Source organism: Nomascus leucogenys, chromosome 10, assembly GCF_006542625.1.
Source record: "Nomascus leucogenys isolate Asia chromosome 10, Asia_NLE_v1, whole genome shotgun sequence".
In the NCBI taxonomy this organism is placed as follows: Eukaryota; Metazoa; Chordata; class Mammalia; order Primates; family Hylobatidae; genus Nomascus; species Nomascus leucogenys.
In genome coordinates, this window is record NC_044390.1 from 49,636,438 (window position 1) to 49,652,372 (window position 15,935).

General features: G+C 40.9%; 1 long non-coding RNA gene across 1 annotated transcript; it reads left to right on the top strand.

Moving 5' to 3' along the window:
* Positions 1-12,757: 12,757 nt before the first annotated feature.
* On the top strand, positions 12,758-15,589 carry LOC100587710. Its single transcript, XR_001116349.2, has 2 exons — positions 12,758-13,028; positions 14,960-15,589. It is a non-coding gene; the product is annotated as an uncharacterized LOC100587710 (long non-coding RNA).
* The last annotated feature ends 346 nt before the right edge of the window (positions 15,590-15,935 follow it).

A 15,935-nucleotide genomic window follows, 5' to 3' on the forward strand; every position in this document is an offset into this window, starting at 1 on the left:
GTCAAGTCTGTCTGCTGTAATTTATCTGTTAACATGTTTCTCCCACCTCAGGAATATTTTTTCCATCTCTTGTACCTAGCACAATTGCATGGTTGGTGCGGACTACTGCATGTTGATTTCTTTCTTTCTTTCTTTCTTTTAAGATGGAGTTTTGCTCTGTCACCCAGGCTTGAATGCAGTGGTGCAATCTCGGCACACTGCAAACTCCACTTCCCGGATTCAAGCAATTCTCCTGCCTCAGCTTCCCGAGCAGATGGGATTACAGACACCCACCACCACATTTGGCTAATTTTTGTATTTTTAGTAAAGACAGGGTTTCACCATGTTGGTCAGGCTGGTCTCGAACTTCTGACCTCAGGTGATCGGCCTGCCTCGGCCTCCCAAAGTACTGGGATTTACAGGTGTAACCACCACACCTGAACTTGCCTGTTGATTTCTAACATAAACATGAGATTTTTTAAGATTTTGGAGAAAAGCCACATGTAAATTGAAAACTAAGGCCTTTCACTCCACATTCAGTAAACGAAGTGGACATAAACTAACAACTTTGGCACATCTGTCATGTAGTCGTTCGCAGCTACATGAAAAAGATTTAGGTGCTTTGGTGGGAAAGAATGAATTACAGAAATTCTAAAATAAAAGTTGGCTCAGCTTAAAGAGAAAAGAAAATGCTTCTTAATGCCTGGTTGCACTAAAAGCTGTCACACTGTGGCCTTTAATAATTCTAAACATTATTAATGAATTTTGGTTTGAACTTTAAATTCAATAGGAAAAATAAACGCACAGATAAAAGACCCAGAACATTTCAGAGCTCCAATGTGTGAGCCCATTTTCTCTACTTATTTAGAGTTTTGTTTCACTAGTAGTATGAGTTAATAGAAGTGTTGGTTTATATATAATTTAACTTTCCTTTATTTCATTATTTCTTGGTTTTAAAATTGAATGTAAAGCCAGAAACCTGCAGGGTATAAATCTTGCTGGATGTGTGTATGTGCAATGCACCTACTTGCTAATAATTGATTATATATCATACTCATAAAAAGAACCATTTTTACTGTTTTAGGGGAAGTTATTTTACCCTGGTACTTTATAGTTAAAAACAACAACAAAGCACTTCCATAAATAGACACAATCAAAATGTTAACTTTCTTTTAATAGAGGTACATATATTTTTAGAAATAAAAGAGATACCCAGAAGATAAGGTGGGTGTTCTGAAACACAAGGTGAGCCATTTGAATGGGTTTTCTTTTCAAAGAGTAAATTTTTAACAAAGAAAAAGTTAGCATTGTGGGTGACTTAGTGTCTTTTATACAAGATGAAATCCTGATTGATTAAGGATATATTATTAACGGTAAATGTCGATTAATAAGTGCTTGCATGCTAACTAGAATTTAGATTCATACCTGACAGATACATTTAAACATAATATTCCAACTTAGTTTTATTTCTGAGGAGGCTTCTATATTTTCCTCTATGATACAGAAAATAGATTTTTTAGGCCATTTTATCTTTTACTTTAGAGCTTTTAATTGTTGGTTCAGTGGATTGTTTTATAATGGTTTAACATCTCAAACAGGTTTTCTGTGATTTGTTCAGTTAAATCTATATGTATTTGGTTAAAACACTCAAAAGTTTTAAACCAAGAGTAACTTAAAGGAGGCTTAACTTGTGTTTCTCTGAATTTGATTTGCATTTAAATTATAAAAATGTTTTACAAGAGCCATTTTGTGTTAAAAACTTATTAAAGTTTTACAATTTAATTTTTCTAAGTACAGTTCTGTATTAGATTTAGCCTCTTTTTTTGAGACAGAGTCTCACTCTGTTGCCCAGGCTGGAGTGCACTGGCATGATCTCAGCTCACTGCAAGCTTCACCTCCCGGGTTCACACCATCCTCCTGCCTCAGCCTCCCAAGTAGCTGGGACTACAGGTGCCCGTCACCATGCCCAGCTAATTTTTTGTATTTTCAGTAGAGACGGAGTTTCACCGTGTTAGCCAGGATGGTCTCAATCTCCTGACCTCGTGATTCCACCCACCTCGGCCTCCCAAAGTGCTGGGATTACAGGCGTGAGCCACCATGCCTGGCCTAGCCTTTTTTTAAAAGAGACGGTTTTTCACTATCAAATTTACCATTCCCATGATTTTTTTTTACATTTACACATTTTATTTATTCCATAAATATCTGATTATCTGCTTGTGAAGGTTCTATCTTTACCACCAAATTTACTTGCATTGCAAAGATAGACCGTTGCTAATATCATAGAGGATATACCACAGTGAAAGAGACACATCCAGCCATGAAAAGCTCACTTATATCAGTGTCAACTGCTCAAAGTTAAGTATGACAAGAACTTATGAAGTAAAGTTTGGCCTTTGTGTATGGGAGAAGAATGGAGGATGTCGGGATGCAGGTCAAGTAAGGCATCCTGTGGAAGTGACATTTGAGCTAGTATCTGAAGAATGTGTGACAGGAAGAAAAAGAATACTTCAGAGAACAGCAGGTACAGAAGCTGAGGTTGAAAATGTGGATGTCTCCAGGGAAGTGGAAGAAGTACAGTGTGTTTGGAAGAAGAAAAGACACTGAATGAGGGAAATTACAGGAATGATGAAGTAGGCAGGGGCTAGAGTAGGCTTGTAAGAGCTCTGGAAAGCTGTAAAAAGTGTTGTGCCCAAAAGTAGTGTGGTGAGATTTGAATGTTATGGACTATTTTTACCCACAGTAGTAAATAGACCTAGTAGAAGAAAATAATTATTGGACTTCTGTTTGGAAGAAGATCAGTTAGAAGGCTAGTTTATGAAAAATTTGAAAAGCATTGGTGGCCTGAAGCATAGTGACAGTAGAGATGGGAGCTCAGATGGATTTGATAGAGGTTTAAGAGGTAGGAGAGGCTTGATGATGGGATGCTGTGGGGAAGGGACAGATGACTTCCTGATCTTGGATTTTATAGCTGGGTGGATGGTGGTGCCTTACTAAGATTGGAATGCTAGATTAGGCAATGTATATGAACTGGGCATGTTCTCTACCCTTTAAAGAATTACGTATATGTTTTCTGTTTTTAGCTATTTCTCCACTTGTAATGTGTTATAGTTGGTTAAAAATTAAGTACCTGGCATGGACGAAGCATGAAAAATACTATGTAACTGATAAACCAGTGTTATGTTCTTACCTATAAAAATAATTAAATGGTTTTATCTTATTATTTTCCTGCTTTCCTTTTAATTTACTGATATTAAACTGCAAAGGACAGATTTCTTGTAGATGACCTGAGCTTTTCAATGATTTTCAGCTGAGATTTACACCTAAATGTTGAGAGTGTTGAAGTTTGTGTTTGATGTAGTGATGCTTTATCTGTTTGACTTTTAAGCATAGGATTCATGAGAAGAGACTTTGGGTAGGAACCAAGTTAGGACTTTCACAATGTCTTAAGCCCATCAGAGCAGTTCTGATGCTAATTAGGAGCATCAGAACTCCTTTCATGGACTTATTTTTCATGTAATTTCTTAATTGAAACCCCATAAAGAACATAAGTGGTCTTGTGATACCTTAATGTCTTAGAGTTATATCAATATTTTGCTTCACCTGTAATCTGTGAAAATAGTTTATTTAGTAAACAGAAGTTGTTGTTTATCTATTGTATGTAAGATCTTCACTAGATCTGAGAGTGCCCAAGACAAAGATTTATTTTACCCCTTTCACAAAGAGTGAAACATTTCCACAGAATATTTGTCTAGCCAGTATTTAAATACTTCTGGTGATGACAGACCTGCTACCTACCCCTAGGCAGTCCTTGGGCTTCTACTATATTAATTCACTTTTTTATGGCAAACAAAGTATTTCTGAAACAAAATAGGGATGTGTTTTCTGAGTTGGTACATGCTAGAAGCTGGAGTGCAGGCAGGCTGTTCTGTGCTTTATGCAACTCAGGGAGACAGTATGCAATCTGACCCCCAGAGAGTTCCATCAGGGCATGCTTCAACTACTTAGTGAGTGGTCATCTCCTACATTAAGGTTTCTGCTCCTGAGAAAAAATATCAGTTTCACTTGGATACACAGCCATCCTCTTCTGTGTGAGTTGGGCCACCATATTCTAAAACAATCTTATGTGAAAGTCTTATAGGGACTCTAATTTTGGGTAATGCTTTTCTCTGATGTCATCCACATGACTCACCAAAATCTCAGGTGAGCCCCACTGTGCTCGAGAGATGATTCTCTTATGGTATCAATCCTGACAGATGTAACGTGAACATCTCTTTGGGCCCCAGGTAACACTGATTTCCCCATTTTGGGGAGAATATGATTTTTCTTTTTCTTTTTTTTTTTTTTTTTTGAGACGGAGTCTTGCTCTGTCACCCAGGCTGGAGTGCCGTGGCATGATCTCGGCTCACTGCAAGCTCTGCCTCCTGGGTTCATGCCATTCTCCTGCCTCAGCCTCCTGAGTAGCTGGGACTACAGGCACCCACCACCACGCCCGACTAATTTTTTGTATTTTTAGTAGAGACGGGGTTTCACCGTGTTAGCCAGGATGGTCTTGATCTCCTGACCTTGTGATCCGCCAGCCTCGGCCTCCCAAAGTGCTGGGATTACAGGGGTGAGCCACCGCGCCCAGCCGAGAACGTGATTTTTCATCTCGTTTGGGAGCATAGATATTTCTGCATTACCACAAATAAATATCATTAGGACAGACACCCACACTTTATTCCATTTCCGTATAGGATAAGATAAACTGAATAGAAAGGAATAAAACTTTAAAAAGCCCTCCTCACTCCTCACTTATTAAAATTAAAATAGTTGCTGGGTGCGGTGGCTCACGCCTGTAATCCCAGCACTTTGGGAGGCAGAAGCAGGTGGATCACCTGAGGTCAGGAGTTCCTGACCAGCCTGGCTAACTTGGTGAAACTCCATCTCTACTAAAACTACAAAAAATTAGCTGGGCATGGTGGTGCATGCCAGTAATCCCAGCTACTCAGGAGGTTGAGGCAGGAGAATCGCTTGGACCCAGGAGGCAGAGGTTGTAGTGATTCGAGATTGTGCCATTGTATTTCAGCCTGGGCTACAAGAGCGAAACTCCGTCTCAAATATAAGTAAATAAATAAATAAATAAAATTGATACAGTTTGGTGAAGAGATGCTGAGAAGAATACTTCTAAAACTAAGCTTAAGTACGTGTTTTGAAAATGTAAATCTTAAGGTACTCTACAAATAACTCAAGTTTTTGTCTCACTGTGACCCAAGCATATGCGTGCATTCAGAAGCCTAATTACAAGTTAGCTATAAATATATCTTACCAGATAATTACCATGTTGTTAATATCAAAAATTGGCATCTAAATTATGTTCAGAACCAATTTGTGGTGACAATTATATATAAGCCAACTTTTGGATAAGCCATTAACAGCTACTTATTTTGGAGAATGCTGGATAGTAGTGACCACGGATACTGTCTGTTGGGTGATGTATTTTTTCTTAAATGTTTGTGTATTAGCACTGTTATAGTGTTGCTTCCTTGAGGCCCTGGTGTGTTAAGTTTTCTATGCTTCAGAGTATGGGCATGTCTTACATATGGCTGTCTTCTGGATATGTTACACTACCTATTGTGGTAAGATTAAGTGAATGAAAGTTGAATATATTTTCTGTTAAGTCCCTAAGGAAATTAATGAAGTAAGTTAATAAAGAAATACATGTTTGAAATTTTAGTTTACTTCAGAGAGGTAATTTGAGTTTACTTCAGAGAAATTAAAAATTGTATCAGGTAAGCCAGGCCAGGTGATGTGTCTTAAGGGTGTCTGTAATATGCCCAAAGCCAGTGTCATCTTGCAAAGAGTGAGAGATCAGGATATATGCTGTAAAGTTACTTCTTTTTTTTTTTTTTTTTTTCCAAAAAAGTGAATGCTCTGCCTTAAAATGAGAGTGTGTGTGCATGTTTGGTCTTCTTGTGACAATAAGTGCTGAAAACAGGGTAGTCACTAATGTCAGTTTCTCATTGATTTTGCTACTCTTCTTAATCAGCTCTAAATGTAGATGTGGTGAACATGGTTGTCTGTGTGTTCTGAAGCTTGCTTTGTGCCTTTGTTACTCTGATCTGCACTGGAGAGTGAATAGTGTGTGGTTCATGTGTTTGTTTTGTGTTATGCTAAGAAAAAAGGAGAAGTATCAGTGTATTGGGGAAGTAAAGTGGTTAACGCTGGTCAAATTCTTATGTTTAGAGATTATTATTTATTATATTTAAAGTAAATGGAATTTTGTAAGGGCTCATTTGCCCAATTTGTCTCTAGGAAGTCTGATAGTAGCTAGCGCTGTCTCTTGTGTCTCTTCAGAAAACTAAATAAACAGAAAGCAGTCCTAAACACCAGAAACTACAACAAGCTTATATTACAAGTGAATCTGTCCAGAGTACTTTTAAATAAGTTTAACCTACAGCATTCGAGTTGCAGACAAACTTTGGTGAAAAGCATTTCTTAGCCAGGTTTGCCTGTATTTGCATTAAATCAGATAAACCAGAAGTATTTCTGTCTCTCTTCTACCTGTGCTAGACCTATTAATCCATAGAAATCCAGTCTGACAAGTCAACAATCGAAAGTTGTACTTTAATTTCACCCTTTCTTGGTTGTTACTGTACATGTGGTTTACAAAGAAAAGGGAAGATGGAGCCACCATTTTGAACAGGTATAGTCCCCAGGCAGCCCCTTTTCCTACTGGCATAGCGTGGGGGTTGTAAGACAATACATTCAAGCTTATGTACAAGGCATTTGAGGTTGAGGCATGGAAAAATACTGAGGCACTGTGTGTATGTTGTTTGTGCATGAGACTGTAATTCCTTGACCCTGAAAACAGGACAAGGAACAGAATGTGTGATAAAGAGTGCTGAACACAGCCTCCTAAGAATGTGGTTTGAGTGCTTTTAGATGTTATAAACAAAGCCATATGCGCCTCATGACCCGAACCCAAATAGCCACCTGGTGGATGTTTCTTGTTTGTCTAAATTGTAGTTCAACAACCCTTCTCAATAAATACTTGGCGGATGAATCTTAAAGCAACACTCCATTGGAGGAGCTGCCCCCTTCCCCGTTCAGCTGTAATTGTCTGAATACTTATTTCTCCGCATTCACTGCAGAGCAAGCTGCAAGTGGTGACTCGGACGTGATCAAGTGGTGACTCGGACATGATCAAGTGGTGACTCCGACGTGATCGCCTTGAAGTTATGCATGGAGTAGGATGACTCACCAATCTTCGGGGAATACCGGTAAGGGATAGTCCCGACCCATTTTCAGGCAGACAGGACCGACCCCTATAATACCAGGGGTCGGGTTACCATGGATCAGGAGTTGTCCAAAGAGCAGAAAGTATTTTTTAAAACAGTGCAACAATTACTTAAGGTCATTCAGTGCACCATAGAGTCTGAAGCTTTGCATAAGCTTATGTTTTTAATTCGGCAGGAATGCCCTTGGTTCCCTGATCAAGGAACATTAGACTTAAAGTTATGGGAGCAGGCAGATTGCTGCCTGAAAAGAGGACTTGAGCAGGGCCATTTTACTAATGTTATCGTTTTGATCACCTGGAGTCTGGCATGCTCTGTGTTGTACCCTCTTTATATGCCAGATCGTGATGAGTCAGATTACCCATTTCCTTCACCTGAAGGGAATTCGGAAAATTTAAAGGAAAAGGGAACACAGAAAGCAGAACAACAGGGAGAGGTTCCTCCCCCAACTTCACTCCCTTCAGTAGGGCATAAAGAAGACACTTTTTCTAGTGATGATGAGGACAGACTGGAGCCTTTTCCTCTCCCAATAGAAAAGCCATTGCCCTCTTTTCCTCCACCCTTCACATGACCTGCATCTGTTGGCCCCATTCAGGCAATAGCACCTCCCATCCCCCTTGAGTAGATTGGAGGCCGTCCAAGGGACTGTTCTTGGATAAGACCTCCAGGGAGTGAACATTTATATGACTGGATGGCCGTGTCCCCTCGAAAAACTTCCCTACTAGAAGGATGTCTCCAGGAGGGACTGAAGAAGGAAGATCCTGAGGCACTTTTTAGTGCATTCCCTGTCATTGTTCAAAATAATTTAGGAGACGGCATGAGTGCTTGCCTTTTATTGTCTTTAAGGAGTTAAAAAGAAGTATCCACGAAAATGGTGTACATTCACCCTTTACGCAGGGGATGGTTGAGGCTCTGGGAAATGGTTATGAGACGGCTGTGCATGACTGGAAAACTCTGGGAAAAGTTTTGGCTTCAGCTGCTGGATATACTGTGTGGTGGAGAGAGTAGAGTGATCTAGCCATGCAGCAATCCTTGCAAAATTTGGATAATATCCTGATACAGCTTGATATGTATGCTATTGGAGACAGGGCCTTTTGCTTCAGCTCAGGCTCAGGCTCAGGTGGACGGCCATCTATTTCCTCAATGCTCACAGCTAGCAACACAGGCATGGAAGAGAATACCCATGGGACAATTCCAGTGTTCCTTTATGATGGTTAAACAGGGTGCCACAGAAACATATGTTGAATTTATCAACCGATTGCAGGCTGCAATTGAAAGACAGGTACCTCATCCTGAAGTCGCCAAACTTCTTATATTGCAATTGGCTTTTGAAAATGCAAAAGGATTGTCAGGCAGCAATAACCCCAGTCTGAGCCACTGCCAATGAAATCGGTGTGTTTATTAAAACGTGCCAGAATGTAGGCACTACAACTTATCTGGCTCAGACTTTTGCTGCAATGATGACTGGGGCCACATGTTATAGTTGTGGCCAAACTGGGCATATGGCCAAAGAATGCCAACAGAAGGGAGTCCCAAAGAAATCAAAGGCCCCTAAAATACCCTCTCAAGAATGCCCACAATTCGGCAAAGGTAAGCACTGGGCTAATCAGTGAAAATCAAAATTTGATAAGGATGAAACCCATTATCGGGAAACGGGAAGAGGGGCAAGGCCTCCAGCGCCCAGAAAAATCCATGGAGGAACACCAATTCCCAGACTTGGGGAATGACTTTCCCCTCCGAGTCAGGACCAGAAATAGCATCCATAACCTCTCTTCAGCCACCTCTGGCAGCGCATGGCTGGACCTCACAGTCATAACAGATATGGTGCTTAAAGAGCAAGATGGGGTCCAGCTGATTTCTACTGGATAATCTATGGCCCATTACCCAGAGGAATGTTTGGATTATCAGAAGGTCTTCTAGTACACTTAAAGCAATTCAGATTTTCCCTGGAGTCATAGATTCAGACTATTTAGCAGAAATTAATGGCCGGGCGCGGTGGCTCACGCTTGTAATCCCAGCACTTTGGGAGGCTGAGGCGGGCGGATCACGAGGTCAGGAGATGGAGACCACGGTGAAACCCCGTCTCTACTAAAAATACAAAAAAATTAGCTGGGCGTGGTGGCGGGCGCCTGTAGTCCCAGCTACTCGGAGAGGCTGAGGCAGGAGAATGGCGTGAACCCGGGAGGCGGAGCTTGCAGTGAGCCGAGATTGCGCCACTGCACTCCAGCCTGGGCGACAGAGCGAGACTCCGTCTCAAAAAAAAAAAAAAAAAAAAGAAATTAAAGTTATGGTACAGGTGTCAGGGGTCCACGCCATCTCTAAAGGGACTTGCCATGCTCAGATTATTCTTATTCCTTACCTTCAAGGTAATGTTCAACAGACCTGTGGGGCCTCAGGATTCGGCCACTCAGGCATGAAGGTTTTTTGGAGTACTCAAGTGTCATCTCATAGACCACACTTGGAAGTAACAATTAATGGAGTTATGTTTATGAGAATTATTGACATGGGGGCTGATCAAACTATAATAGCTAAAAGACAGTGGCCTTCAGATTGGGCCTCTCCTGCCTGATGTTCTGTCATGGGTGTTGGAGGGTATCAACAACCATTAAAAAGTAGGCATATTCTTCCACTTTTGGTCCCGGAAGGCAAGGTCACCCATGTTCAGCCCTTTATCTTAAGAGATTCCATTTTCTCTGTGGGAATGAGATGGCCTAGAACAGTGGGGCTTAAACCTCTCTGTCCTGCCGCCTTTTTGGTAGGGGCCACTGCTCCTTTGAAAATTATCAAAACCAAGTGGAAAACTACTAGCCCACTATGGGTGGAGAAGTGGCCCATTAAGAAGGAAAAATTGCAACACATCCAATGTCTTGTACAAGAACAACTAGACACTGGCCACACTGAGCCTACTACTCGTCCCTGGAACACTCCTATTTTGCCATTCTAAAAAGGTCAGGAAAGTGGAGGTTATTGCATCACCTCTGTGCTATTAATGCTGTAATGTTTCCTATGGGGCCTTTGCAACCAGGATTACCTTCTCCGGTTATGATCCCCAAAGACTGGCCTCTTATTTTAATTGACCTAAAGGATTTTTTTTTTTTTTTTTACCATACCCTTGCATCCCGAGGATCGAGAAAATCTTGCTTTTATTGTTTCCACTTATAATACTCTGCAACCAGTTTAATGTTACCAATGGACAGTTCTACCCCAAGGGATCATGAATAGCCCTACTATATGTCAGCTTTACGTACATGAAGCCTTACTTCCTGTGCATCAATCCTTCCCCTAGGCAAAAATTTTCCACTATATGGATGATATTTTTATAGCTGCTCAGCATCAGTCATTACTGCATCAACTTCATGCAATGGTAGTACAGCATATGTCACAATATGGTCTCATTATTGCACAAGAAAAAGTCCAGCTGATGGCTCTGTGGCTCTATATACTCTGTGGCTCTTATCTACTACCCTCAGGCCGCAACTTACAAAATTAATTCTTCCACAGCATTTAACCCTTAATACATGATATTGAGTCCTAGGAAAGATTAGTTGGATATGATCCTATTTAGGCATTCCTACAAATTACTTTAATCTTTTTGACACCCTGAAAGGTGACTCTGCTTTAAATTCACTGCAAGACCTCTCTTGGCTAGCACAGGCTGAGCTTAATGCTGTGGAGCAAGCCTTGGCCCAAAGGTGCGTATTGGGTTTAGATCCTGACAGACCTATAGATCTTTTGATCTTTAATACCCCTCAAAGCCCTACACATACAAAAGACCACAGATTTAATAGCTTCTCATAAAGGGATGCCAACATTGCATCCAATTGTCAGGATATGACCCTGCTACTCTTTTCTTACCTTTAAGCAAAGAACAATTTCATACTCTCAGCCTGTGATCTTGATTGGCAAGTTGCAATGATCAACTTTATTGGTAATATTAGTTTCCATTTACCAGCCTTTAAGCTCCTGAACTTTTTACAAACTGTGCCTGTTAAATTTGCATGTACTGTTGTCTCTGAGCCCTTGCTTCATGCCACTACCGTCTTTACAGATGGTTCAAGAAAAATGGGAAAGTCAGCTATAGTGTGGCAAGATGCCATGCAAAATTGGCAGCACAAAATCCGGGAACATTTCAAAACTACTCAACAGGCTGAGTTAGGTGCCCTAATATTGGTCTTACAAACTTTTCCTCACCAAGACATGAATATGATTAGTGATTCCACTTATGCAGTGTATAGTATTACTCATTTAGATCTCGCACATCTAAAAGGCATTACTAATGAACCCCTACTAACCCTGTTTCTCACAACACAGGAGCTCCTTTGTCCCCATCGTCACCCTTTTTATATCACACATATTCGCTCTCATTCTGGGCTACCTGGTCCCTTATCAGCAGGAAACACTCAAGTTGATGCTCTGGTACAAACACAGATGAGGTTTGCAGACTCTCCTGCATTTTTGTGAGCTCAAGCTGCTCATTCCTTTTTTCATCAGAATGCTCGCAGTCTTTTGTTTTTGTTTTGAGATGGAGTTTCACTCTTGTTGCCCAGGCTGGAGTGCAATGATGCGATCTCAGCTCACTGCAACCTCCGCCTCCCAGGTTCAAGCGATTCCCCTGTCTCAGCCTCCTGAGTAGCTGTGATTACAGGCTCATGCCATCATGCCCAGCTAATTTTTGTATTTTTAATAGAGACAGGGTTTCATTATATTGGTCAGGCTGGTCTCGAACTCCTGACTTCAGGTGATGCACCCACTTCGGCTTCCCAAATTATTGGGATTACAGGTGTGAGCCACTGTGCCCAGCCTGCTCACGGTCTTAAACAGTTTCATTTAACACTTGATCAAGCTTGCATGATTATTAAAACTTGTCCTGATTGCCAACAGCATTCTCTCTCCCTTTTTTCATTGGGACTTGGTGCCAACCCATGAGGTCTGGTATCTAATGCTACCTGGCAAACTGGTATTACTCAGCATCCACCTTTTGGATGCTTTAAATTTCTCCATGTTACTGTGGACACTTATATGGGCCACATGTATGTGACTCCATGGACTGGAGAAGAAACTAAAGATGCAATTGCTTATCTTTTTGAATCTATTATGACCTTAGGCCCTCCACCGACTATTAATACTGATAATGGTCCTTGCTATCTTAGCACTACCTTTTTATATGCGTTGCAACTTTGGCACATACAACACAAAACTGATAGTTCTTATAACTCAACCTGTCAGGCCATTGTTGAACAAGCTCATCAAACCCTTAAAGTATATCTTAATAAATGAAAAGGGGGGAATATGGGAGCTCTCTCCTCGAGAATAAGCAAAAATCTTATTTACTCTTAATTTTTTGAATATTGGACAAGATGGCCAGATGGCTATTGGTCGTAGGATGAAGCTGGTTGAGGTCACAAAATGAAAGGTGTTAAATTCGAGACATTTGTACAGGGAATTGGAAAGGACTTTATGAGGCATTGCAATGGAGTCGAGGTGCGGTTTGTATTTCATGAACTACAGGACTGGAGTGGATCCCCATAAAATGAGTGAAGCCATATTATGAGTTAGAGACCGCTGAAAAAGCCCCTCCTGATGATGAAGGACCTGTCGTTGGAGAATCGACCAAAACTGACAGTGATGGCTTGGAAGGCACCTGACATTACCTGGGGACAGCTAAAGAAACCGGACCAACAGGGAACTATCTGGCTTGCGTCTATGGGAGCCCCTGCAACTGCAGAGAACCGGTTTCTTATGTATCTGACGGTAATTGGGGAAGCTTCTGAGAAAGTAAGACAGACATGGATGTTGGGGTAGCTGGTAATTCTTGTTCTTTGCCAACTGGGCTTAGCTCAAGAACATGTTTATTGGAGTCATGTTCTGAATCCCTTGATTTTCAATGTTATTATGTGGTGGAATGCTGACCCGCCTTTGTCATCTAATAATACTTCTTGGATGGGAGTCGATGGATGCCCCTGTCTTACTCCCTGAAAACTTGGGATGGATTAAACTTAATAACTCCTTGACTTTATTGTCTAGCAATCCTCCTCTCTGTTTCTCTACATTGGCACATAAGTGTATTACTCTCATTCCTCAGGAGTATCTTTACTATCAGCCCAAAAGGGATGCTAAGCCTGCAAACTTGACTTTTGTTTCTGCTGTTACCAGTAATCTTACTGAGGTTTCGAATGAAATTATACAAATGCCTGATCTTCCTATATGCCATCTGAGAAAAGACTGATAACATAAGTTTGAGGCTGTCCAATGGTCCCCGTGCAGACAACCTGTGCTGCATCAAGGACCTCTGTTTGGTAATGGCACCTTACTTGATTGGGGACCCAATGGATATCTCATGTTTGCAAATCAGACTATTGGATTTGGGAGTCCATCCAATAGTTCCATCACCTGGTCACAGTATGGGATTTCAGGACGAATATTACAATCAAAAGGGGAACAAGTTGTAAGCCCTGCTCATACCCAAATTTGGAAACTAGGTCTTCCCTTTTTTGAATGGGTTCTTTCATAATAAAAGTGATTACATTTATAGCGGTGACAACTACACCCTCTCCTTGCACAATAATGCTACTGATACAGTCCAGATTTGTGCTACACACCCCTATATACTTTTGTTTGGGCAGGATATTCTTAACATAGAACAGAATCAATCCTTTTATAGTATTACTGTCTCTTCCAGTAGTTGATATGCTACATGCTTGTCTCTTCAAAACATTACACAATTATAAACTATGTCATGATTTTTTTTTTTGAGACATTCTCACTCTGCCACATGGGCTGGAGTGCAGTGGTGCGATCTCAGCTTACTGCAACCTCTGCCTCCCAGGTTCAAGCGATTCTCCTGCCTCAGCCTCCCAAGTAGCTGAGATTACAGGCATGCACCACCATGCCCAACTAGTTTTTGTATTTCTAGTAGAGACAGGGTTTCACCATGTTGGTCATTCTGGTCTCAAACTCCTTACCTTGTGATCTGCCTGCCTCAGCCTCCCAAAGTGCTGGGATTACAGGTGTAAGCCATCACGCCCAGCCCTATGTAATTATTTTTAAATGGAGGTCAGGATTGTGGCTCCCTGTATATCCAACCCGGAACTGGAAAGGGGATTCTATCTTGCAGTTATTTAGAAAAGCATTGTCTCATATTCAAAAAAAAAAATTTCTAGCCACTCTAATTGTCTTTTTAGTTTCAGTTATTATTATACCAACAAGTGCTGCTACTGCAGCTGTCTCTTTGACGGAATCTATTCATACAGCCTCAGTGGTGAACCACATGGTATACAATGTAACCCATGAATTTCAAGAACAAGTAAATACTGATAAAAATATTTTATCTCACCTAGAGGCCCTTGAAGCTGCCACTGAATGGCTAGGGGATCCACAGCAGGCATTTGTTACTTGTCAAAATTTACATTGTGATTAGCAATATAATTCCATCCGTGTCACACTTATGCCATATAATAGCTCCCAATATACCTGGGAGAGAGTGAAGGCACACCTACACGGGGCTTACCACAACCACCTGTCTTCTCGAGTTTCTACTCTTTAATGTGAATTAAATAAACAGTTTAAGCGATGGTCACAGCAATTACAAACAAATACCCTTCAGTTATTACAAGACTTTCAGTGGTTGAACCCAAATACTTGGTTGTCTGGGCTAAACATACGCATTTGGGTGATGGCCACTGTTTATCCTTTTTTGCATCTTTTAGGCATCTGCAAATGGCTCTGTGCTGCCACTCAACCAACTATGACCAGGGAAGAGTGATAGAAGCTTACTTTGCATTGGATAATCAGCACGTTCTAAGAATTAAAGAAGGGGGAAATGTGGGGGGTGTATGACAATACATTCAAGTTTATGTACAAGGCATTTGAGGTTGAGGCATGGAAAAATACTGAGGCACTGTGTGTATGTTGTTTGTGCATGAGACTGTAATTCCTTGACCCTGAAAATAGGACAAGGAATAGAATTTGTAATAAGGAGTGCTGAACACAGCCTCCTAAGAATGTGGTTTGAGTGCTTTTAGATGTTATAAACAAGACCATATGTGCCTCATGACCCAACCCCAAATAGCCACCTGGTAGATGTTTCTTGTTTGTCTAAATTGTGGTTCAACTAGCCTTCTCAATAAATACTTGGCAGATGAATCTTAAAGCTGCACTTTCTTGGAGGAGCTGCTCCCCTCCCTGTTCAGCTGTAATTGTCTGAATACTTATTTCTTGGCATTCACTGCAGAGCAAGCTGCAGCACAGCTGCCGGCATTTATTCATGCAAGCTTCCAGCTTGCTTATCTATATCTGCAGCTCAATTTTACAGGCTGCTCTTAAAAAAAAAAAAAACATAATTTGTGGACTTCTTTTTATTAAAAAGAAAACTTTACCAATGACTTTTTTGCTCTATCTGCCTAAATAATTTCAACGCCTGTAACAATAATAATGTCAAAGGAAACATTTATAATGTATTTTTATGTATGAATAAGCAAGATAGCAAACCCTAAGTAGTGGCTGTTGTTTATTTATACAAATGAGTTGGGTACAAGTGTAATTTAGTTCCATGCATAGATTGCATAGTGGTAAAGTCAGGGCTTTTAGGGTAGCCATCACTCAATGTACATTATAACTATTAAGTAAATTGTCATCATACACCCGCATCCTACCTTCTCACCCTTTTACGTCAGGAGTGCTGGC